The following is a 23,173-nucleotide window of genomic DNA, read 5'->3' as shown; positions in this document are numbered from 1 at the left end:
ATTAAAATTGCATGACAGCATCAATTGTGTCAATTTTTATAGATAAGAAGAACAGTTTTCCTTTGTTTTCTGTGCCTCTTTACTTTCTTACCCTCTCCCCTTGTGTGAGAAACTCTCAAAGTCAAAGATTTCTAGTTAGGCAAAGATGGCAGCGATAGCAGCAGTGCTTATTCATTACTGCAATACTGCGCGCACATCCCCTGTTGGCAAGGGAGAAATTGCACACCAGTCAGTGAAATCAATTCTGTTCTGTGCCCTAAACCCAATGCAGGTGATGCTCTCATGGCTCTCATTGGTTGAGCATCACAGGCTCACACACTCCTCGAGACTGTGGCTAGGATTCATTTCCATATAAGGTCAATTACCAACCTCTTGTTTTTAGGTCTGCCTTGTACTTTTCTGCGGACAGAGAAGGGCAATGTTTCCAAAAGTCAGTACATTCATTCTGTCCTGTGCTGGGCTCTACCCACCCTCTGTATTTATCTTGTGCTTGTCTCAATTCTACCCATGTCAGAATGCCCCCAGTATGAACTTAACTCTGTTCAGCAACTTTCTTGGTGCAAAAACTACTTATACAGCTGTTTTACAAGAGGGTTATACATTCAGTTAGGGCCTACACTATGTACTGAAAATACTGGAAACTTCCACTGCAAAAACACAATCTACCTCTCCCATCTGTGCAGCCTTGCAGACCCAGAGCACGCCAGGTTATTTCTGCTTTCATAGCATTTGCATGCTGTAGGGTGAGCAAAAGGTTCTGCTGCTTGATTCTTCTGCAAGAGCTGCCTACCGGCAAATGGTTGCAGGGATGGAGGATGTGACAGAAAGCATTTGTCTCCACAAGAGCAGAGTTACATTCAGTGCAGAGTGTGAGAGTCAGGTTGGTGTGGAAAAGCACTGACACGCTGGGGATGATGCAGTGCTCACATGTCTAACACTCACAGACATTACTGTCAGAAGGATGGTGCTGTGTTGTGCTTCTACCTTTGGCAGCCCCTGGAGAAATGCTGTGGCACACAGAACACCTTTGTATTGCACTGACTGCTGCCATGCAGCATGGATTTAACACACCAAATCCAGAGGAGCATGACTGCATCTAACTGCCCTGAGAAAAACTACTGTAGCTGAAGAGATGAGGAGGCAGCTGCTCATCTGCAGAACAAGCAGTACTGCCAGACACTGGGCCAGGTGAGCACCTCCTGCTGCAGCGTGATGATGACAGGGCTGGAGATGATCTGCAAAGCCAGCTTCAAAGTGGGAGACATGAGTCAACATGGCAGGAGGACAGAGGTGTTAGGGAGCAGCCAAGGCATCAAAGAGTATCAGAAGGCTTTGAAAGGTATCACAAAGCGACAGCCAGGAAGACTGGGATTATCATGAGCAGCAACCTGGATGCTAGAGATTATTTGCTCCCATACAAAATGGTAGAGATCTTGCTGCTGACATCCCAAAGCCAGGCAAAATGGGAACCCAGAGCTCTGCCTGCACGAACCCCACAGCCATAGCGTTGCAAGCTGAGCTGCCTTGCTGTTTGTTGCATTCATCCCAATCCCTGTGATTGAAGACTCGGAATGCAGTCAAGGCGATGATTGAGCATGAGTGACTTTATTCAATAAAAGACAGGAGGGCTTGAGAGGTCAAGGGTGAAGATGGGACTCCTCTTGTCAAGATGAGAGTGGCTCAGAGCTTGTGCTGCTGCCTGGTGCCTGGGACTGGCAGCCTGACTCTAAGTCCCCATCTAAGATGCTCAGCTTCACCTCACTGATGCTGCCCTGCTCCTGCATGGTGGTGCTGCTGCTGGGGCACTCGGGCTGTGCTTGGGATGGGCAGCACTGCAAAGGCGCTGGGTCACAATCCAGGCAGGTGACTGCTGTGTCTGGCAGGCTCAGGTCAGCATCTTCAGCAGAGCCAGGAGATATGAGAGCATGAACGTGGATGAGCCCCTTGTGTCCATCACTGTTACCATGTGGAAGGCTGTCATCCAAATTGCAGGGATTCGTGCTTAATAAGAACTCTCCATTGATGGAAACACACTGCTTGGTTTTGATCTTTGGGGTTGACAAGGGCTGGAATCACCTAGGAAGGCATAGAAACACAAGGGTTAGTGTCAAACGTTTTCAAGTTGAATCATGAAAGAGGTTGTTGATACTTGGTAATAGAGTGGCGGCAGGAAGAAGCAAGTAGGCTTGAAGCAACAGAGCCACTGTCTTGAAAGTGATCCTCATGCAGGTCCAGCTCGTGTGTTGTTTCACTGTAATCTGCTTCTTTGGGTCTACCTAGTGGGCAGCAACACTCGAGCTGTTACTGATATCACTGAAAAGAACTGGAGACAATTGTTCTGTTCCTAAGAGCTTCAAGGTGCCTAGAAGCACAAATAGAAACCAGCAGTATTTCATCACTTCACCAAAAGGAAGGTCAAACACCTGAGCTGTGAAGAGCAGTTACAGAACCTATGCATAAGATCACACCAGACATACTTTGTTCTAACAACAGTTATGGCACATAGTCCATTTCCTTCAATATTCCCAAAATGAAATGATGTGGAGCATTACAGGGAAAGAAACACTGCACACAGACACTATGACCCTGATTAGACTCAAGCAGCAGACTTAAAACAAGTCAGAGTTTTAGATTCCAGGATATTTCAGGACCTATCATGTGTGAAATTCAGTTACACAACAGTGCTTAGGTGCCTGCGTTTCAAGCAACTTTCAGATCACAGCCATGTAAAATAAAAACAAATTCAGTGCAGAAATAGCAAGCCTGTACCTTAATACCCATGAGATTATCCATTTTTTACTGCATTCTGACTAAGTTCTAAAACTTGCTCACCCCAGTTCACTTCAACAAGTTCCACCAATTCAAGCAATGCAGTTCTGAGATCCTGTGTATGTTAGGCAGATAGAATTGAGCAGTGCAGAAATAATCTCTGACAGCTTTAAGAGCTCCGTTCTGTTTACAAACCCTCAGTCCAAAACTATTCTCAGTTTTAAGGAAATGAACACCTGAAGCAGTTGGATCATCTGCCGCATTCTGCTTCTTGGCATCATGATTAGCACAAAGGGTTTTCTGCTGTCCTGCAGAGATGGACAAAGTCCTGCTTACAAATGGACCAAGTTTCAGTGTACAGCAGAGTTTGCATCAGACTAAAAAGCCACATCATTCAATTCATGTGCTCAGGTTGTTATGCGCTCAGAAAGGAAACAGAACTAACTGTTGAATTCTGAAGGCAATCTGTGGGGTCCTACATTACCTCCTGATTCTGGAAGAGGAAATTCTAATAGCAAATGCAGAACTTTGATCTTCGTAGACATGAGAAGAGCTGGCATTTAGCAACATTCCTTTCTGGGAAATCAAATGATGTGTCTGTATTTTTACTACAGATAGTATAGGGAGCAGCCAGTTTAAGAACCAGATACAAAAAAATCCAGCCCATTGGCAGGAAAATACTTCTCCTTAAATTCTGTATGCTATTATGGTATAGAATCAGGCTACAGCGCCACATAGGCCAACCAAGCGTAGAACCAAATCCACAAAATACTGGTAGACAAAGCAGCAAAAACAGGGACAATATTCAGCAGACAGGCCTTTCTACCCACAGCTCAGCATGTTCTGCCATCCGAAAAGCAAGGCCTCTTGTCAAGCTCAGCTATTTCCCTTCTCAGTGTATTCTAGCACCACTGATACCCACTGGTATCCTCCTGTAGAGTGCCATCATATTGTCATCATCCAAAGGGAAAACCCACACAGCAGAGCATGCAGCACTACACCCATGCTCCAAATATCCGCCTGAAAAACAAAAAGACAAGCTTACAAACCTGAAGCACCTCAAATGGCTTCCTAACAGACTGGATTGTCTGCCCTTGCCAAAGCCCACATATAGCCCATGAAAAGCTGGCTCTTTCCCTCAGGAAAAAAAAACCTTATCGTCCCAGAGAAAGCATATAACCCTCATTCAATTGTTCTTCCACTCAGCTTAGAGCACTACTAAAACCAGCATCTTCACCTTATCTCATCACACTGCTGCAGTTCCTTTTACAAGGATTTCACTGGCAAAAATGAAATCAAAGCCATCACAAGGGATTTAGCACAGTTACGTGTTACTGGCTACGAGAGCTGTCAGCACAGTCACCTGTCTGGCTTTGCTGCTGTTCTATTTATGTAGAGGCACAACAAGGTTCAGACACCTCACAGTGCAATTCTCACTTGGACTGTAAAGAAAAAGGAGGCTTGAAAAGCAGTGTGTGGAAAACAAAGAAACAAGAATTAGAACAACAGTGGGGCCATGGCACTTGTAGGAATTGCTCCGCCTTTAACAGTGATTCAAGAAGTACGAGGGCATTCCAAACCAGACCAGTTTGGACAGATTAACAACTGCAAGTAGTGGGTTCCAAAATTCCAGACATGAAATTAAAGCTGGAAAAACTCTTCACATTTACATCTCTCAATTTTTAGTACATTGTGCATTACAGTGCAAACAAGTCTTCACATACAACTTGGAAGCTAAAGACAAGTCTGACAAAACAGACTGCACAGAAATGATGGATAATTAACAGAGCAAATTGCTCTTTCAAACACTTAGTAATAGAAAGAGATCTCTGAAGCTGCTGTTCTGTAGAGCCCCAAAGCAGTCGCTTGAGGCAGTTCAGGATTAGCCAGAGACAAACCAGCCAGCTGTGTGAACTGAGACCAATTGCACTTTGCTAGTCTGTGGCCACTGACAGCTTCTGAGAGCTACCAAGCAATGCAACCTAGCAGAATTCAGAAGGGAAACCAAGAGAGCCTACCTGAGCTCCACTGCCTTTAAATGCTCTGTGGAGAGGGAAGGGAAAGAGGGGAAAACAAACACCGCTCTACATCCCTCTGAGCCAATAGACGCTTTGCCCTGGATTAGCTCTGGTGCTGCATAAGCTGGGCTTCCACAGCATGTGTTCAGGCGGTAATCAAGGCCTGCCTGGAATAACACAAAAAATAGAGAGAAACGTTTGCTTTAACAGAGTTTATGTCTTCTGATCATAACACTTCAGAAGCCTCAGAGGCTTCTTCTCCTGTGTATATTTTCATTCATCTTATATTTTGCTTTCATTCAATGTGACCTCTCTAGGCAAATATTGTCTAAGACCATGAGTATCACATAAATGTGCAGATCTCAAGCTGCTCACTTATCTAGTACCCTTGGCATGATGCTTTATTTTCCTCAGCTGATCATCTAGATTGTGCCTGTTGATTGTGCAACAACAGCCTGTTGGTCTCGATTACCTGTGAGAGGCTCTAAATTTGGCCAGGAAAAATCATTTGAGGATAAGTAATTATCTGGGACTCAGTAAGTCTTCCCATGCATAACAGCCGAGATACACACACACACAAACTCGTGGAACCCCACTGCTTTGCACAATCCTGTGCACACTCACATGTGTCATGCACTGATTTCCCAGCCAGTCCTCATGGGGTCTATTACTTAGGACAGGAGTGCAGGGGAGCAGTCAGAAGCTGTTTGCATTCCCTGCTGTCTGCTGGGCAGCTTTGCTGGAGATGCTTGGGTTGCTTTATTTTTCCTTGGGAGGTGGGAAGGAGCTTTGGGTTGGAGGCACATCCCGTGCCAGAGCATCTCGATGGCACGTGTGGGGCACTGATCTGCAGCAGAGGAAGGGGAGGAGGTCCCAGCACAGCCCTGCACCATGCTCTGCCACACTGGGCAGCTTGTTCCTGGCTCAGCAGCGTCATCAGACAAGGAGCAGGGAAGGAAATCAAGGATGGGGGGTACCATCAAACGCAGTTAGTGCATGCCTGTGCAAGACAAACAGACCCAGAGCTTGCAGGTTGTTCCTGCTTTTGTAGCATTTGTGTGCTGTAGCTGAGCAAAAGGTTCTGCTGCTTGAATCTTCTTCTACAAGAGCTGCCTACAGGTAAATGTCTGCAGGGATGGAGGATGTGACAGAAAGCATTTGTCTCCACGACAGCGTAGTTACACTTGGTCTAGAGAGTGAGAGAGGCAGGCAGCACTGCCTGATGTTGGTCAGGGCGAGCTCCTCCTGCTGCAGCGCGATGATGGCAGGGCTGGAGATGATCTGCAGGGACAGCTCACAGGTGAGAGCCAGGAATGGACACGGCGGGAGGACAGAGGTGTTAATGAGCAGCCACGGCATCAAAGAGCATCAAAAGGCCCTGAAAAGCATCACAGAGCCACAGCCAGGAAGCTTGGGGTTTTCATGAGCAGCATCCAGGATGCTAGAGACTATTTGCTGCCATACACAACGGCAGCAGAGCTCTCGCTGCAGGCATCCCAAAGTCAGGCAAAATGGGAACACACCCAGAGCTCGGCCGCACAAACCCCACAGCCAGAGTGTTGTAAGCTGAGCTGCCTTGATGTTTCTTGCACTCATCCCAATCTCTGCGAATGAAAACTCGGAATTCAGTCAAGGCGTTGATTGAGCACGAGCGTGCCTTTATTCAATAGGAGAAAGGAGGGGGTGTGAGGTCTGGAGGAAAGATGGGACTCATCCTCTCTTGTAATCATGAGAGCTGCTCAGAGACCGTGCTGTTGCCCGGAGCCTGGGACTCGTGTCCTGATTCTGTGCCCCCCTGCGAGATGCTCAGCTTCTCCTCGGTGATGCTGACCTGAGCCTGCATGGTGGTGCTGCTGTCGGGGCACTCGGGCTGTGCTTGGGCTGGGCTGCACTGCAGAGACATTGAGTCCAGGCTGGAGCCTGAGGTGTCTGGCAGGCTCAGGTCAGCAGCTTCAGTAGGGATGGGATGAATGAGGGCTTCAACGATGATGACATTCTTCTCTTGATAGCTGATGTTATATGGAAGGCTTTCATCTGAACTGCAGCATCCTGTGCTTAGTAACAACTCTTAATTGATGGAAGATGCGTCATCGTAACATGCCCTGTGTCTTGGGTATATACAAGGGCTCGGGTCACCTAGGAAGGAGTAGATGTACAGCGGTTAGTGTCGAACGTTCACAAGATGAAGCATGGAGATTCTTGACATTTGGCTATGTAGTGGTGGTGGGCAGAAGCAAATAGGCTTCTAGCAATAGTGTCACTGTCTTGAAAGTGATCCACGTGCAGGTCCAGCTCTTGTGTTGACAAGAGACTCATTTGGGAAAGACAGGTGTCAACTGAAGATGTCAGGCACGGACTTGAACGCCAGAAGGAGGTACAAGCCCACTGAAAGCATGAATTCTACCTGTGTTGCTGACAAGCAGTGTTTTGTAAGCTGGATTTGCACCCTTACCTGCCAGGACCAAGACTTCTGCTTCAGAGGGCTCCCTGGCACTGCTCTGCAGTTGGCGTTTGGCCACAGGGGATGGTTTGCCCAGGCAGAAGCAGGAACACCAACTGCAAGCTGCTGACTCTGCCCTCTTACTGGGAGAACTCAGTCTGCAGAGAAAACAGAGCATGCTGTCAGACGTGGTGCAGGGTGAGGGAAGAGCTGCACCGAGCCCTGGCCAAAAGTTGCCTGTTCCGGGCACTGCCTGCTTTCTGCTGAAACACAGCTTAGAAACGCCCTCTGTTTCAAACAGCAGAGGATGCTTCCATTCCTACAGCTCAGCCCTCAAGTCCTGAAGGCTAAATACCTCTCAACGATGTCAAGCAAGGACATGGATCCGGAGAATGTCGGAGGCTCAGGCTGCTTCGCTCTCCCGGGGCTGGCCTTCACCAGGGAACGAAGGCGGTTGATGAGCTTGCCCCATTTCTTTGGCTCTGCACAACAAAACAAAGAAACCAGTTCATTTCAGGCCTGGCTCAGTTGGACGAAGCTGAGCGCAACGCATTCGACAGAGCATGTAATAACGGGAAGAACATTCCCAACAAGGACACGCAAGAATGAATTTTCCCCATCCCTGGAGGTGCCCAAGGAGATTACTGTAGTTCTCTTTCTAAGCTTGCTGAACTTGGGCATAAACAAACCCCCTGAAAGTAATGTTCTGACCCTATTTGACTAACTCGCATTGTCAAATGTAAATTACGCACCTGGCTTTGGCAATGAATTGAGGAGGGAATCGGGAACTTTTCCGCTGATGAGTTCCATGCACTCACCAGGGAAAAGCCCAACCTGTAATTAGAACAAAAAGACAGGTGAGCATTAGCCCGAGCCCAGAGCCAAAGGGAAGGTCCACTGACAGTGACACAGGGAAACTGTTTGCATCCAGCAGCCATCCTGTGCAGGCAGAGCAGCTCCAAGCTGAGATTCCCAACTCTACTGAAGTTGTGCTCTCTAGTCAAAAATGTGTGCCTACCTCAAAGCCACGCTTGCCTCTCCACCAGGGGCTCAGCCTGTTGATATGTCCTCATATCAACAATGCTCACCAGATCTCCGACCTGCAAGAGATTGAAACATCAATCCCAGATTCAGCAAATCTGGTAGGAAAACAAAGCAGAAAGGACTGCCCTCCTCTATGCATGACAACAAGGAACGCCTGGAACTGCTTACCTCCAGAGAGAGCTCATCTGGCCCCTGGGCGACGTGGCTCCTAATAACATGGGCTGCCGCAATCGCTGGTACGTTTAAAGATGACATAGCACGCACCAGCTGCGGCTTCTGCATGTTATCAGCCTGCAAAACAGAGCACAGGCCGTGGTCAGGAGCTGAGGACAAACCAGGAGGATTTCAAGGTGAGGAGCACATCTGCAGAGAAAGCTGCAGCAAATGCGCTCCGTCCTTCTCAGGAGCACTTCAGAAGGAGCTGCACATCTCATAGCTCTTGAGCAGCACTTCTTCCCCACCCTTCACTACTCCAAGCAGCTCCAACAAACTTCTCAGAAGAAATCCAGGCCAGCACAGACCTGGCAGACCAGAACCAAGTGCAGCTTGTGTGACGGCAGTGCCCACTCCTTGCTTCCACCCTGCTCCAGCAGGTTAAGGAGTCTGAGCCTCACTGGCCTTTGACAACTCAAGACTTCCAGCACCTCATGCCAACATTTCTCACTAAGATACACCTAAGGCATTGAATTCTCTTCTCACTACCTCCTCCCAGTCCTCCCCTAGGAACAGAAACCATTCAGATTCTACAGCAAACACATCTACCCTGCAAGAGCACACTGAACCACCTGCAACAATGAAACATGGTTTTGGAGAGTGGGTTTGAAAACACACCTTTAGACAGCTGTCTCCCTGTAGCCAAAAGGAAACCAAGCAGCAAAAGAAGAGTCCAGCCTGAAACATGCCCATGCTACTAGCCCAGGTTTTTCACAGTCAATGCAGAATCCATCCTGCTCTTGAGTTAACAAATGACCAGTGAGTCTCCCGTTGCTCCACCCCTTCTCCTTCAAAGCCAGAAAAAGAAAGAAAAACAAGTAGAAGAAAACCCAGACGTACCTTTCCACACAAATAGCAGAAAGTGGAACAGCAGTTGTCTCCTTCCTGAGACATGGTGGGGAGCATCCCAGAGGAAGCCCAAGTTCTTTGCTTCTCTCCACAGGGACTTCAAGCACTCTTGGCAAGAGCTGCTTTGGTTCTTTCTTCAATTGCTTCCATCACCAGAATCTCCTTTGGAAAAGGAACCCGAATGAAAGAATCAGCAAATGAAAAAGAATGAGCAATAGCCACTTTACCAGCTTTCTTCTGACACTCAATTTAGACTCTTGACTCGGGCAAGGTCTTAAAATCAGCTGGTTACAAGAACTGTCCCAAAATATATCCAACATCTGTACAGCTGCCGTTCTTTCTGACAGCGAGTGTAATCACAGAATCATAGAATGGCCGGGGCTGGAAGGGACCTCAAGGATCATGAAGATCAATCACCTCCCTGTCCCTGCTGGCCATCCCCTCTTCTGATGGAGCCCAGGGGACCATTTGCTCTCTGAGCTGCAAGAGCACGCTGATGGCTCACGTTCTGTTTTTCATCCACCAGGACCCCCAGGTCCTTCTCTGCGGGGCTTCTCTTAAGGACTGCTCCTCCCAGGCTGTAGAAATGCCTGGGATTCCTCCAGCCCAAGTGCAAAACCTTGCACTTTGCTGTGTTGAACCTCATTAAATTCACCTAGGCCAACCTCTCGGTTGAGCTCCCTCTGAATGGCATCCCTTCCTTCCACTGCATCAGCCGCACCACTCAGCAAACAGCAGAGGGTGCACTCAATTGCATCATTGATGTCTCTGATAACCATGTAAAAAAGCACTGGTCCCAAGACAGACTCCTGGATGACACCACTTGTTATCGGCCTCCACCGGGACATCAAACCATGAATCACCACCCTCTGTCCTCTACAAAACCTCTTTGTCTTCTACTCCTGCTGCAGCTGCAATGGCTGCACCAGCATGACTCACGTTTGACAATCCTCCAGCTCTGGCCTAGCCATGCACAGCAGCAGTCCGTCTCCCTCCCAGCTCACTCACCAGTGTGCTGCTGTGCCCCAAATTCAGTGCAGCAGCACTGAGAGCAGGCAGCACCCATCACCCTCCTCTAACTCTCTCTGCCAGCTGCGATGAGGACTGACACAGCACGCCCACCCCAGCCCAGCTTTTCTGCTGAGACACCTCCCAGCAACCACCCAGCACCAATCCCAGTTGCTGCAAACTGTCTGAGAGCCTGCTGGAGTGCACTGACAATAACTTTGTGGGCCAAGCATTAAGCACACCAAGCAGAAGGGAAGCATTACTGGACATGCTGAACAGCAGGGGTTAAGACTGGAGGTGGTCAGGGCTGTAGTGACCATGCCCTCCTAGAGTTCCTCATCTCAAGGAATGTGTGCCTGGCAAAAAGCAAAGTCAGGACCCTGAGCTTCAGGAGAGTCAGCTGCAGGCTGTTCAAAGAATTCTTGCATGAGAGACACTGGAAAACTGTTTTTAGGGGTAAAGGAATGGAAAAGAGATGGTAACTTTCTCAGAAAACCTTTCTCAGAGCTGTAGCTCTGAGCTCCATCCCGACCACACGAAACACAGCAGAGGAGGCAGGAAAGCAGCATGGCTGAACCTGCTGGTTACAGGGAGCAACAAGAAGGAAATGGAGAAACAGCGGAAACGGAGACATGCAGCCTGGTCGCTTTGGTGGCCTTCTACAGTGGAGTGACAGCATCAGTAGGGAAAGGAAAAGCAACTGACATCACTCAGCCAGACTTTTGCAAGGCCTTCGATGTTGAGCAAGTTTCCTGTTAGAGCTCAGTGTGAACAAATCTACCACTGAGCAACACCCTGAGCCCCCACTCACCTCAGCAGAGGTCAGCCTGCACCCCAGCCTTCCGCCTATTCTGCTCCATTGATGGAAGCACACCGGGCACCATTGCTACTCACCCGACCAATGATGATAGGGGCAGAAAAGGGAATTCCTCTTTACCTTTCAGATGAAAAATTGATGACTGTGTGGAACCTTCCCAGTACCGCTGCGGGGCCTTCCTTTACTTGTATCCTGCTGCTCCGTGTCACAGTGGGAGAGCTGCTCTGGCCTCTCCTCTCAGCCTGTGCCTCCTGCAGTGTGAGCAGCTTTGTGGATAGAGGAGACACCCACACAGACTTGGGCCTGGATAGAGAACTGTGCCCTACAACATAGGTACATTTACATCATGCTCTTTTTCTTGTGTGTGAGCAATCCTTGCTCTTTTCAGATGGTACTATGAGCGTGTGACACCCCAAACACATAGTTAGCATCTGTCCATATCATTAAGGCTCTCGTCAAGGCAGTTATTTCAGCCTTCTGAGGGGTAGTCCCCACGGCTGATGGTTGTGCTTCCATTCCCTGCTCAGTAGCAGTTACTGCATGTCCTGCCTTACAGCCTCCTTGTCTCACAAAACTGCAGCTGCTGGTAAACCAGGCATCTTCTGCATCTTCTAAGGGTTCGTCCTTCAGCTCCGACCGACTGGATGTAATGTGCAGCATCAGTTGTTTCAAAGCAGTGATGTCATCCTGGTTCTCCACCAGGGGAGTTCCGCTAAGGAAAGATACTGGGTTGGCAATAGTAGTTACAATTATTTCTATATCACCCTGCTCTACCAGGATGGCCTGGTATTTCGGGAATCTTTGGGGTGAAAGCCAATGTCCCCCTTTTGCCTCCAATACAGTAAACACTGCATGAGATATTAAAACTGGTATCCTTTGGCCCAGTGTAGATTGATGGGCTACTTGAATATTGAGCACCAGTGCATCCTGGATATCCCTTACTCACTTCAAGCTGTTTCAAGTTTACCATCAGTCCGTAGCTGTGTATCCATGGTCGGCACCCTCCTGTCATTCCTGGCAACGTATGGAGTTCCTTGGCAGTTTGCAGCTCAGGGGTTGAGCAGATGGCTTCTTTCTTGGCAGTCCTTAAGGTTCAAAGTCCAGCTGTCATCTCCTATCCCAAATACGTCACTTGCTGCTGAGTTAGTTGTGCTTTCTGTCAACCAAGAAACTCAGCAAACTCTCAGTCTATTGTACACAGTCCTTTTGTTGCTGTGGCACCCACGTGCTCCAGTAAAGTTCCACCCTAGGATGGAGGATGCCAGGTCTCAGGCTCACGAGTTGACCAGTTCTCAACAATCATTCAGCTGTTCTCACAACCCTGGGTAACACTGTCCAGGTTCACTGAGTCTCTTCTTACTCTGTTAGGGAGAACAGATACACACAAGTACTGGTATGCTATCATGAGGAATTCAGTAGGTTACATTTAATATAGAAGCATGTTGCAATCAAAAGCACGCTTAAATAAAAGCATACCCTTTTCTTTCACTCAAAATAATAGACCAGAAAAAAATAAAAACAAAACCCTCATCATGAATGTTAAAGAAATTATCTACTAGATCTCAATGGGAAGTAGAAGCACATGCTAGATTTAGGAGCACAGCACTTGTCTCATTATCTGAATGCATCTCAAGGCATGATCCTTGTGAAACTGTGAGAACTTCTATCATTAATAGACGAGTACCGTGCCCTGATAGATGGTTAAACTGCTTGCAGTGCACTGTTAGATGTACAGGCTGGTGGCAGCTGTATGTGCTGTGACCAAATAAACCCCACACAGAAATCTTTCAGAATATCAGGACCTACAAGTATTGCATTCATATTTAAAGTAAAAAATTCCTAAGCTACACATGTTCTAGGTTTTCATTTGTTAGATACAACATACCTTTGGAAGTAGGCGCCTGAAAGGGTATGCCTTCTACTTGCTTCTCTGTCTGACTCTTTGAAAAGAGCAGGAGCAGGAAATGCAAAGGGCAGCTCATTTCTTAACGCTGACTCTGCATCAACATTCTCTGTGTTTGCACACTGCTTAGATGCCACTTTTCTTGTCACTGGAGTTGACAGTGTGAATTCCATATCACCCAGTTGAGTATCATGCCTCGAATGGTGCCAGAGACGGAACAAAAGGTTTTCTGATCACAGCCGGAGAAGTTACTGTCAAAGAAATTCTAACAGCTGAGAAGGTCAGACACAATGCTTATAAAAACATCATACACTACTTGTCTATTGAACAAAAGATTTAAAACCTCTGATTCTTTCCTAGAATAAGTGCGTTTTCTATAGACTCTCAAATGCCATTTTTTGATTTGTTCATGTCAATTCCCCATTTACGATTAACCCTCACCAGCTTATCTAAACATAACTATGAATTATCACTTGGTTTGGCTGCAAAATTTCAATCACTTCACTGTGGATTTTCTTGTCCAACACAGTAAGACTGAACTTCTTTCGGTATCTTTAAAGGTCTGTGTACCTTTAGCCTAACTCCAGAATCTTATGAACTGTGCCTCATCGCTTCCCATTGTGTTTTAAAATCCTCACTGACTCCTTTACTTGTTCCCTTGCTTGCTGTTTCTGTGCAAACCAAACACTGGAGTTAGGGATCACGTCAAACCAACCATGGCCTACAGGTAGAAGGCAACAAAATTTATGCTTAACATACTTCTTTGCTCTATCTTTATCTTTCTTTGGTCAAGGTCCACTAGATACTTAAATATGGAGTAAGCACTAGATACAATGAGAAGCAGATTTCTAGATTAAGAGCTGTATTTTTTCTGTAAGAAACTAGCTGTACATCTTCACACACCTGCTTTGTTTTCTGAGTATTTAGATCGAGCGGAGATTCTTCAAACACTGAAGCTACATCAGAAAATTCCATGGATCCAAACGCATCTGGCACATGGCTGCAGTCTGGCACATCTTCATATGTCAAAGCCTTTTCAGACTGAAATGTTCCATTGAGATTCTTTTGCAGAATTAAAAGGAAGATTTCATCAGAAGATTTCATCACTAACATCTAAATAAGATTGCTTTGCAAGTTCCAAACTATGGCTAACAGCTAATGGAAGCCAATAGGCCAGCAGCACCAACTTTTATATTATGTTCTTAATACTGTAATTGTGGGTTTGACATTCATATCAAGAGCAGAAGGGAAATTACTCTTAGAGCTTCAAGTCATCTTTCACAGCCTGTGTCAACAAGAGCAGCACCTCACAGCCTTTGGTTTGATGACCCAGACCACAAGGCAGCTAATGATTTTACACAGAAATCCAGAGTTCAAGTCATTGTTTACTTTAGGGCTGCAATTCTACTGAAAGCCTTCAATTTCATCACACTGAATTATCACTGGCACAACACATAACTCCACGTTACATATGTGATCACAAGCAACCTGGCAACTTCAGACAATTCCAAAGCACTCCACGTGCACTTGGCTACTAAAGTACAGAGAAAGGAATTAACATCAGAAATAGCTGCAGTCAAAACCATCTAAGAATCCAAGTCTCCAGGAAACAAGGAAAGCAAATCCTCTCCAGGACTGTGTTCTAAAAGGAAACAGATCAGAAAGGTGAGTTCTTCCCCCCTTTGACCACCCACTCATGTAACGTCCATGTCATTTCTAAGTATGCTGCCCAGACCAAGACTGAGGATGCTTCAGAAGAAGACCTTCCCTGCTAAGCCAAACAGAACAAGTAAGGTACCAAAATATGTAGAGCCAAACGAGGAAAGGTGCTCTAGGAAGGTAAGCATCACAAGAGACCAACAGGAATACTTACACAATCCAAACAATGCACAGTTTCTGTTCCACAAGCTGCCAAGAGGAATGTGTGCAGTACTCACAGTGCACCATGTACACTGCTTACTGCAGTCAAACTACTTCGTAGGACCAGCCCAACTTACTAACACATTTTAATGAGCAGTCCGAACTGTCTGGATCAGCACGGTTCACTTGGAAGGGACCTTCATAGATAAACCTGAAGAGGTGTGGCGACTGCACTATCTAAACCTTAAAGCATATAGGACCTTAAAGCATAAGCTTAAAGCACAGAAGCATGACCAGCAGGTCGAGGGAGGTGGTGCTGCCCCTCCACACTCCTCTCATTGAAACCCCGTCTGGAGCACTGCACGCAGTTCTGGAGCCCTCAACACAAGAAGGACTTGGAGATGTTCAGGCAGGTCCAGAGGAGGGCCATGAAGGTGATCAGAGAGGGCTGAAAGCACCTCTGCTATGTGCACAGGCTGAGAGAGATGGGGCTCTTCAGCCTGGAGAAGACTCCAAGGAGAACTTAGAGTGGCCTTCCAGTATCTGAAGAGGGCCTACAGGGAAGGCTGGGGAGGGACTTTTTATAAGGGCAGGTAGCAACAGAATGAGGGGAAATGGCTTTACATGGGAAGAAGGTAGATTAGGATTGGATATTAGGAAGAAATGCTTTACTGTGGGTGTGGTGAGACACTGGAGCAGGTTGCCCAGCAAGGCTCCAATATGATTGCTTTGCAAGTTCCAAACTATGGCTAACAGCTAATGGAAGTCACAGAATCACAGAATCGTAGGGGTTGGAAGGGACCTCTAGAGATCATCGAGTCCAACCCCTCTGCCCAAGCAGGCTCCCTATACCATGTCACACAGGTAGGTGTCCAGGCGGGTCTTAAATATCTCCAGAGAAGGAGACTCCACCACCTCCCTGGGCAGCCTGTTCCAGTGCTCCGTCACCCTCACTGTAAAGAAGTTCTTCCGCACATTTGTGCGGAACTTCCTATGCTGTACTTTCATCCCATTACCCCTAGTCCTATCCCCACGCACTACTGAAAAGAGACCAGACTCACCACTATGGCTCCCACACCTCAGGTATTTATAAACCTGGATCAAGTCCCCTCTCAGCCTTCTTTTCTCAAGGCTAAACAGACGCAGTTCCCTAAGTCTGTCCTCACTGGGGAGATGCTCCAGGCCCTTCACCATTTTAGTGGCCCTCCGCTGGACTCTTTCCAAGAGATCCCTGTCTTTTTGTACTGGGAAGCCCAGAACTGGAAACAATATTCCAGATGAGGCCTCACCACGGCAGAGTAGAGGGGGAGGATCACCTCCTTCGACCTGCTGGACACGCTCTTTTTAATACACCCCAGTATGCCATTGGCTTTTTTGGCTACAAGGGCACACTGCTGGCTCATGGTTAATCTGTTGTCCACCAGGACGCCCAGGTCCCTCTCAGCAGAGCTCCTCTCCAGCAGCTCTTCCCCCAGCCTGTACTGGTGCATGCAATTATTTCTACCCATGTGCAAGACTCTACACTTGCTTTTGTTAAACCTCATCCGGTTTCTTACTGCCCAGTCCTCAGTCCAGCAGAAAAAACTTTTATATTATGTTCTTAATATTCTAATTGTGGATTTGACGTTCATATCAAGAGCAGAAGGGAAATTACTCTTAGAGCTCAAGTCATCTTTCACAGCCTGTGTCAACAAGAGCAGCACCTCATAGCCTTTGGTTTGAAGAGCCGGACCACAAGCTAGGTAATGATTTTACACAGAATTCCAGAGTTCATGTCATTGTTTATGTTAGGGCTGCAATTGTACTGAAAGCCTTCCAGTTCATCATACTTCATTATCAATGGCACCACAGATACCTCACAAAGAAGCATTATGACATCACAAAGGGGCATTATGATGTCAGAAAGGGCATTATGACATCACAAAGGAGCATTATGACATCACAAAGGGGCATTATGACGTCACAAAGGAGCATTATGACATCGCAAAGAAGCATTATGACATCACAAAGGGACATTATGACGTCAGAAAGGGCATTATGACATCACAAAGGAGCATTATGACATCACAAAGGAGCATTGTGACATCACAAAGGGCATTACGACGTCAGTAAGGGCATTACGACGTCAGTAAGGGCATTACGTCGTCACAAAGGGCATTATGACGTCACAAAGAAGCATTATGACATCACAATTTGGAATTATGACATCGCAAAGAAGCATTATGACATCACAAAGGGGCATTATGACGTCAGAAAGGGGTGTTATGACGTCAGAAAGGGGTGTTATGACATCACAAAGGGGTGTTATGACGTCACAAAGGGGCATTATCACGTCACCATGGGGCATTATCACGTCACAAAGGGGCATTATGATGTCTCAAATGGCATTATGATGTCACAAAGGGCATTATGACGTCACAAAGGGGCATTAAGACTAAGAGTAAAGGTTGGAACAGCTTGTAGAATAGACCAATCTTCATCACTTCATCCTCCCATAAGAAAAGAGCAGCTGTAAAAAAGGACACAACTTGCAGGCTTCTACCTCCTTACCTTTAACTTCTAGAATTCTAAAACTAACTGAGAAGTATTAATACGCTGAGTATGGCCTAAGTAAGGCATATTTTCTATTCATTCTACTCCCAATCTCTTGGCCTCTTCATCTTGTACAACACTTTGCCACAGAACTGGGCAGTTCTGGGACACACAGCAGCAGAGGGGATTGTCTTAAACACCTTCCTCCCTATCTCTTTCTCTGCTCTTCAGAACATCCCATGCCTGCTTTCAGCTTCTGCTCACTGACACAGATCAGGTGATGAGGTGCGCAAAGATGAACAAAATCTATATAGAAGTTCCTTAGTAAAAATATTCCACAGCCACATTTTCACCTCGCTACCACTACATTAAAAAGGAGAATCCAATTAGTGGTGTGGGTCATTGATGTTGTTCCAGGGGGAACTGTGGCTGTTCCATGCCCACAGGGTAGAAGACAGACAGTCTTCCTCTAAGCCACATAAACAGCTGCTTAGTGCTCCCAAAGCGAATTATCAGCTCTTCTGTTGAAACAAAGTGTCAAATCTAGGCAAGAAAGAACCTAGGAACTGAAGGAACAAAAAGGGTCCTTGAACACCAGTCCCATGGTTGCAAGTCACTATGCAAACATATTGAACCCAAAAGAACATCTGTCCTGCAGGCAACCAAAACCTGAGTTCCTTTTACTTAAGACCCACTGTGAAACATCAAAACACATAAACATGTGATAGTCAAACCACTGGCTGCCTTTTCATGACACAGAACAGTACTCCTGGCTTCCTGATGGAAGGTTGGGAACATGCAGCCAAAGGGACAGGATCAAAGGCCTCCCTGAAATCTAGAAAGACTACATCCTTTTCCTTCATACACTGAGTCGGTGGCCTTATCATAGAACAAGATTTGATGACCAAGACCGGTTGCACACATGCTCCCTCACCGATGTTTAGGCCACCAGACTGTTTACCCGGGCAGAGCTTCAGCACACAGAGGCATTTTGACCTGAACCTTGTGCTGAACTCTAAAACTTACCCCCAGGCTTCCTGACTGTGTGGTACTGGCACGTCCTGTTTGGGATGGAATTCTCAAGGGAATGTGCTTGCCACGAGCCTTCTTAGACTGAAGCAAGAGATAGGTTGCCACAACTGGTCGTAATTCTGCTAGAAAACAAGAGGATGTAGATCTCTTCAGAAACATTGTCAGTACAAAGAAAATTTCTGCATGTCTGCCATATTTTCCCCTTGATGTGCAACCTTCACGTCTGATCACATTAGGGTAGTTTCAGGCCTCAGCTGATTCACACAATATGTCTGAGATAAAGAAGCAGACTATTCTCATTTTTGCTTGAAAGTTAGTGTATTGTACAATTGCTGGAAGTGAAAACTAAAGCTGGTGCCAGAATCTCTCTACTGAAGTGAATGGCAAAGCTCCTACTAATTCAGTTTGCACAGCATTTCAGCTGGACTCCCATTTCTGGGGGCAAGTTCCAGCCCAGCTCCAAGGAGCATCGACATTCAGCTGGATTTTCAGCAGCTTTTTGACTACTATGAGAACCGTGGGTACAATGCTTGACAGACTCAGTGTAGTATAATAAGCTTGAATTACTTATCAGGCATTAGAAGTCCTTTGAGTTAAGACTGTGAAAATATCACAGACGTGAACGGAAGAACGTTTTTCCCTTGTAGGTCGATTGTTCTCTTTATTCCCTGTACCTAAAAAAGAAGTAACAGTGACTCCACAAACGATCTCGCCTAGATTAAAACTTATACTTTATATCTAGTCTTACTAAGGTTATATGGAAATCTTAACAATCCTTCAAATTCTACCACTTTCTATTTAATAGAAAGACAACTCAATTGCAAGAGACAACTTTCAGATTCAGTTTAATGCCAGAGTACCCATCATGTTTTAAATCTCTTCTACACCTTGGAATGTCATTATTGACATTTATACAGCATCTCTAGCAGCACTCAGTTCAGCTTTTCCCATTTATTTTCAAAAGTTACTGGAATTAATTCATTTTCTGAAGTATTTGTGAACTGTAATTCCCCAAATTTGCTTGGTTGTCCTACCTGACGTGTTGATATTTTCCACCTATTAGTGAAATATTTCAAAGCAGGGAGTTAAGCCAGCATGTGACATCTGCTGTTCATCCATCAGTTTCTGTTTTGAGTCTGCCTGGACTTCCAGAGATTCATAAGGATTTCAGCATGGTAGAATATAACAGAAAGGCTGAGAAAACACAATTAAAGGAGAAAAAAGGAATAAATGTGAACTTCAGAAATGTAGTTATTAGGTAGACTATGAAGTTCTGCAGTGGTACCTTACCTCTGAAAGGTGTGAAATATTTCATGTTTGAGAATAAGTGAGTGTTAGAGTCTGTTAATACAGTAAGGTTATTTACTGTAGTAGCGGGCTTAAATACAGAGAATTACTGACATACGTTTATTACGTCTGACGTTAATGCTGATCTACTCTCTCTTCTCTTGTTGTGAAACACAGAAAGCTGTTACACAGTCTTCATCAAGGTGTCCCAGCTGCACGAATAAGACCTATACTGAGGAAACAGCTTTCAAGTCATCTCACAGCCCAATCTCACCGTGGTAGTGTTCTGCTGTGCAGCAGTCAATAATTAGCCATGATTTCAGATGTTTTTTTAATAGTTAGTGTTATGGCTACATATTACAAGGAGTAAACAGGAAGAGTCATCCAACTTCAGCAACTAGTCCCTCTGTGGCAACAGGTCCTGAGTTCTGAATTCAAGTACAAAAGCCTGTCAGCAGATGAGACCTTTTACTAGAGCAGAAGTGACGCTTCTATCTCTTCTTGATTCCTAGTTCCATGGCGTGCACAGCATGCTGTGCTGCATGCACAGCACAGCTGTTCTTCAGAGCAACAGTGGCACCCAGTGACCAACAGCAGCCATTGTCTGCAAATACCCAGCAACTTCCCAGGATCTGCAGCAACAATCTCCCCACACACTCCACTTCACACAGACACTATGACCCTGATTAGACTCAAGCAGCAGACTGAAAACAAGTCAGAGTTTTATATTTCAAGATCTATAATGTGTGAAATTCAGTTACACAACAGTGCCGAGGTGCCTGCGTTTCAAGCAACTTTCAGATCACAACCATGTAAAGTAAAAACAAATTCAGTGCAGAAATAGCAAGCCTGTAACTTAATACCCATGAGATTATCAATTTTTATACTGCATTCTGATTAAGTTCTCCGAAAGGAAACACAACTAACTGTTGAATTCTGAAGGCAATCTGTAAGGTCCTCCATTACCTCCTGATTCTGGAAGAGGAAATTCTAATAGCAAATGCAGAACTTTGCTCTTCAAAGACATGAGAAGGGCTGGCATTTAGGAACATTCATTTCAGGGAAATCAAATGATGTGTCTGTATTTTTACTACAGATAGTATAGGGAGCAGCCAGTTGAAGAACCAGATACAAAAAATCCAGCCCATTGGCAAGAAAATACTTCTCCTTAAATTCTGTATGCTATCATGGTACAGAATTAGGCTACAGTGCCACATAGGCCAACCAAGAGTAGAACCAAATCCACAAAATACTGGTAGACAAAGCAGCAAAAACAGGGACAATATTCAGCAGACAGGCCTTTCTACCCACAGCTCAGCATGTTCTGCCATCCGAAAAGCAAGGCCTCTTGTCAAGCTCAGCTATTTCCCTTCTCAGTGTATTCTAGCACCACTGATACCCACTGGTATCCTCCTGTAGAGTGCCATCATATTGTCATCATCCAAAGGGAAAACCCACACAGCAGAGCATACAGCACTACACCCATGCTCCAAATATCCGCCTGAAAAACAAAAAGACAAGCTTACAAACCTGAAGCACCACAAATGGCTTCCTGACAGACTGGATTGTCTGCCCTTGCCAAAGCCCACATATAGCCCATGAAAAGCTGGCTCTTTCCCTCAGGAAAAAAAGCCTTATCGTCCCAGAGAAAGCATATAACCCTCATTCAATTGCCCTTCCACTCAGCTTAGAGCACTACTAAAACTAGCATCTTCACCTTAGCTCATCACACTGCTGCAGTTCCTTTTACAAGGATTTCACTGGCAAAAATGAAATCAAAGCTGTCACAAGGGATTTAGCACAGTTACGTGTTACTGGCTACGAGAGCTGTCAGCACAGTCACCTGTCTGGCTTTGCTGCTGTTCTCTTTATGTAGAGGCACAACAAGGTTCAGACACCTCACAGTGCAATTCTCACTTGGACTGTAAAGAAAAAGGAGGCTTGAAAAGCAGCGTGTGGAAAACAAAGAAACAAGAATTAGAACAGTGGAGCCATGGCACTTGTAGGAATTGCTCCGCCTTTAACAGCGATTCAAGAAGGATGAGGGCATTCCAAACCAAACCAGTTTGGACAGATTAACAACTGCAAGTAGTGGGTTCAAAATTCCAGACATGAAATCAAAGCTGGAAAAACTCTTTGCATTTACATCTCTCAATTTTTAGTACATTGTGCATTACAACGGAAACAATTCTTCACATACAACTTGGAAGCTAAAGACAAGTCTGACAAAACAGACTGCACAGAAATGATGGATAATTAACAGAGCAAATTGCTCTTTCAAACACTTAGTAATAGAAAGAGATCTCTGAAGTTGCTGTTCTGTAGAGCCCCAAAGCAGTCGCTTGAGGCAGTTCAGGATTAGCCAGAGACAAACCAGCCAGCTGTGTGAGCTGAGACCAATTGCACTTTTCTAGTCTGTGGCCACTGACAGCTTCTGAGAGCTACCAAGCAATGCAACCTAGCAGAATTCAGAAGGGAAACCAAGAGAGCCTACCTGAGCTCCACTGCCTTTAAATGCTCTGTGGAGAGGGAAGGGAAAGAGGGGAAAACAAACACCGCTCTACATCCCTCTGAGCCAATAGACGCTTTGCCCTGGATTAGCTCTGGTGCTGCATAAGCTGGGCTTCCACAGCATGTGTTCAGGCGGTAATCAAGGCCTGCCTGGAATAACACAAAAAAGAGAGAGAAACGTTTGCTTTAACAGAGTTTATGTCTTCTGGTCATAACACTTCAGAAGCCTCAGAGGCTTCTTCTCCTGTGTATATTTTCATTCATCTTATATTTTGCTTTCATTCAATGTGACCTCTCTAGGCAAATATTGTCTAACACCATGAGTATCACATAAATGTGCAGATCTCAAGCTGCTCCCTTATCTAGTACCCTTGGCATGATGCTTTATTTTCCTCAGCTGATCATCTAGATTGTGCCTGTTGATTGTGCAACAACAGCCTGTTGGTCTCGATTACCTGTGAGAGGGTCTAAATTTGGCCAGGAAAAATCATTTGAGGATAAGTAATTATCTGGGACTCAGTAAGTCTTCCCATGCTTTCATAACAGCAGAGATACACACACACACAAACTCGTGGAACCCCGCTGCTTTGCACAATCCTGTGCACACTCACGTGTGTCATGCCCTGATTTCCCAGCCAGTCCTCGTAGGGTCTCTTACTTAGGACAGGAGTGCAGGGGAGCAGTCAGAAGCTGTTTGCATTCCCTGCTGTCTGCTGGGCAGCTTTGCTGGAGATGCTTGGGTTGCTTTGTTTTTCCTTGGGAGGTGGGAAGGAGCTTTGGGTTGGAGGCACATCCCGTGCCAGAGCATCCTGATGGCACGTGTGGGGCACTGATCTGCAGCAGAGGAAGGGGAGGAGGTCCCAGCACAGCTCTGCACCATGCTCTGCCAC

General features: G+C 46.0%; 1 long non-coding RNA gene across 3 annotated transcripts; it reads right to left on the bottom strand.

Annotated features, from left to right (window-relative positions):
- Nucleotides 1–13,970: 13,970 nt before the first annotated feature.
- Nucleotides 13,971–22,430, bottom strand: LOC146754980 (uncharacterized). Of its 3 annotated transcripts, none has more exons than XR_014938499.1 (5): nt 22,267–22,430; nt 19,520–19,679; nt 19,053–19,159; nt 18,480–18,607; nt 13,971–14,123 (listed from the first exon to the last, which is right to left on the bottom strand). It is a non-coding gene; the product is annotated as an uncharacterized LOC146754980 (long non-coding RNA). The 3 variants fall into 3 exon arrangements; XR_014938500.1 differs by having other exon boundaries at nt 18,480–18,604; XR_014938498.1 differs by having other exon boundaries at nt 18,480–19,159.
- Between the last annotated feature and the right edge of the window lie 743 nt (nt 22,431–23,173).

The sequence above is a fragment of the Coturnix japonica genome, chromosome 37, assembly GCF_054131305.1.
Source record: "Coturnix japonica strain WE chromosome 37, WE-NBRP24, whole genome shotgun sequence".
Classification (NCBI taxonomy): domain Eukaryota; kingdom Metazoa; phylum Chordata; class Aves; order Galliformes; family Phasianidae; genus Coturnix; species Coturnix japonica.
Note: the sequence above shows the minus strand (reverse complement) of the source record. Positions and strands in the feature narration are given on the sequence as shown.